Source organism: Rhea americana, unplaced genomic scaffold (assembly GCF_003343005.1).
Source record: "Rhea americana isolate MKP2758 unplaced genomic scaffold, rheAme1 scaffold_600, whole genome shotgun sequence".
NCBI lineage: Eukaryota > Metazoa > Chordata > Aves > Rheiformes > Rheidae > Rhea > Rhea americana.
Window position 1 is genome coordinate 60,421 of NW_028186758.1, and position 3,167 is coordinate 63,587.

A 3,167-nucleotide genomic window follows, 5' to 3' on the forward strand; every position below is an offset into this window, starting at 1 on the left:
GGGAGGCCACGTGGGGCGGGGAGCTGTCAATCAAGCGTTCTCCCGCCCCCGCGCCTGGCGCCGCGGCCAATGAGCGGCGGCGCCGGGCAGGCGGCGCGCGTGGGTTCGGCGCCGCTTTGTGCGAGCGGGAAGCGGGGGGGGGAAGTGGGGGGAGGGGTAGGCGGTGCGGGAGGAAAGGCGCCATGTTGGGGCGTTCGCGGGCGCCGCCGCCGCCGCCGCGCGTCGGCCCGCAGCGGGCCCGGTGGCGTCCGAGGGGGGCGGTTGGAGGGTGCCGTAGCCTCTGCCCTTCCCCCTCCCCGCGGTTCCGTGACTCTCCCAACCCCCGGTGTTGGGCGGCGGCAGCGCGCGGGCAAAAAGTGCTGTGTCATGGCGGGAGGCGGCGGCGGCTGCCGCAAAATGGCGGCGGTGATGCATTGCAGGGGCGCCGCCGCCCGCCGGGTTACCGGGATAACGGGGGCCGGGGGCGAAGAGGCGGCCGGGTGCCCCGTTCTCACTCGGGCCGCCTCGAGCGCCAGCGGCGGGGGAGGTGAGGGAGAAGCGCCCAAAACGGCACCGTGGCGTCGAGGGCCGGTTGGTTCCTCCCTTCCCTCTTCCTCCCCCCTCCTCCCGCCCCGGACCTCGCCTCGGCTGAGGCGCCGGAGGGGAACGGCAGGAGCGGCCGGTGCGGCGGAGCGGCAGCCCCGCGGGACGAGGCCGGTCGCCCGTGGGTGCGGGCAGGTCCCCTGCGCTGCGCGGCGGCCTCGCGGGATGTCGCCCGCGCGGGGAAAGGGGGAGGGTGTTTGAGGCGCGTGGAAACGGTGGTGCGTGAGGCGAGCACGGTGCCGGCGGGCGGGGGTGGCGAGGGACGCGCCGCTGCCGCCCGGGCCGCTCCGGTAACTGCCCGTTGGGGCCCGGTGAGGCGTTGAGGGGCTGCTTAACGGCGGGGCAGGGCGCCGTGGGGCGAACCCCTCCGTCTCGTAGGCCCCGTGTCCCGGTTTCCCGGTAGGCGTGTTTGTGTGTGTGGGGGGGGTGTTATTGCGGCCCGGGAACGGCGCCGGGGGCCGCCCGGGAGCGCCGGGCTCATTGTCCGCCCTGCACCCGGCGGCTGCACAAAATGGCGCCTCCCTGCCCGTCCCCTCCCCCGCTACCGCGGCGAGCAGGACAACAACAACCAACGGCCAGTTCCAACCGCCGGCGCCGCCCCCACGTGACCCGCCAGCCAATCGGCGCGCAACGAATGGCAGCGCCGGCCAATGGCAACCCGCGCGGCCTGTTCCGTCGGCTCGGGCGCCTGGCGGAAGGGCGGGGGAGAGTGGCGCGAATGAGTGGCGCGCGCGGCGTCCAGTGAGAACGCCGCGCCGGGCTTGCCTCCGCCCAATGAGGCCGCGGCTGGGCGGGCCGGGGCGGGTGGGTGATGTCAGCGTCGCAGCCGCCCAATGAGGGGTCGGCTGGTGTCTATATAAGGGCGGCCGGGGGCAGGCCGAGAGGCGCCATTTCGCTGGGACGAAGGACGGAGCGGGTCGGGCCCGGTACGCGCGCGGGGGGCGGCCCCAAACCGGATCCATCCTCCGCCGGGCGGCCCCAGCCCCCGCCTCCGCGCTCCCGGAGGGCTCGCCGGACCCTCCCCGGCCTCCGTAGCGACCCCTGCCTGCGGCCAGCGGCGAGAAGCAGCGGGGAGGGGGGCGCCCTCCTCCGTCTCCCGCCTTCCTCCTCCCCCCCTCCCCTTAGGGAGCCAAGATGGAGCCCGGCCCGTGATTCCCGGTACAATCCGGTGTCATCCGTCTCCCGGATCGCCGCGGCCTGCCCGATTCCCGGCCTTCACGGACGCAGCCGGCGCCGAGGGACGCGGCGAGCCCTATATTGACCGCACCGCCGCTGGATTTGGGGCCCAGCGGGGGCTCCGAAGAGGCCGCCCCCCTTACCCAGGGCGCTCCCCGCCCCGCCGCCATTTTCTCATGTGAAACCCGGTGGATGGTCCCGGGCCACCGCTCACCGCCGTCGCCGCCGCCGTCTCCTCGCCCGGCTGGAGCCGCCGCGCCGTGCATGGGCCCCGCGCCCCTCGCCTGACGCCTCCGCCGCCTGCCTGGTCGCTCCCCTGCCCGGCGGAGGGGAGGGGGTGCCAGCTCCGTGCTCCCCCTCCCCGGTGCCCGCTGCCGCTCGGTGATGCCCGGCCGCGGGCCGCCAGCGGCTCGTTAACGGAGCGGCGGAGCGGAGCGCCGCGTCGGGGCAGGGGGAGAGGAACGGAGGGAGAGGGCATGTGCCGCTGAAAGCCGCCAGCCTCGCCGGGCAAAGTGGGGGGGTCGTCGGAGGACACGGCGGCGGGAGGAGGACGGCCGGCGCAGCGGGCCTGGCACGCAGCAGCCGGCATGTTGCAGAATGTGAATCCCCAGAACAAGTAGGTGCCCGGGGCACCGGGATGAGGGTGGGTATCGCGGGGGAGGGAGGGAGGGAGGTGGCAGCGGTCACGGTTCAATCGAGTCGCCGCTGTGGGGCTGAGTCACGCGTGTGCGCGGCCGACCGGGGCCTCGGTGCCGCCCTAGCGATGGTGGGTTTTGAAGGGGGAGGGAGGAAGGAGTCGCGCCCGGTCGCCCGTGGGCCGCTTCCCGCTGGCCTCTCGCCGTCCTTTTTCCCCCGCATCCCGAGCGGCCGCCGCCTCCCTGCCCGCGGGTGACAGGGACCGAGTGGGCCGGGAAGCGCCTGGAGACGGCGCAGAGCGCCGCGGCGACCTGTCGAGGGGCTCTCGGGAGCCCGCCCGCCTCCCCCCTCTCGGCGCCCTGGGGGTCGCTGCRCTGCAGGCTGCTTTGAGGCTCTTCCCGAGAGACCAAACGAAAGCGAAACGCGGCTTATTTGGATGTTGTAGCCGGAAAACAGTGTTTTTTTCTTTTTTTTCTTTTCTTTTTTTTTTTTTTTGGTTAAACTGGTGTTAGCGTTTCGTTAGCGTGTTGCAATGCAGCTCGTGGACCGTGCGTGGGGTCACTCCCTAATGCCACCCGCACCGTGGCCTTCAGAGGAGGCCGTGGAGGGTCTCGGGAGGGTGGGGGCGTCACGCAGGACGTCTCCTTGGCAGCAGGACACAACGCTGCCGCCCCGGAGGGGGTTTGGGGCCGTGGCCCGTTTCCGTCCCAGCGTGCGTGGGACCGGCGGAGCAGCCCCGTCATCTCCAGGCGGAGATGGTCGCGGCGCTCACT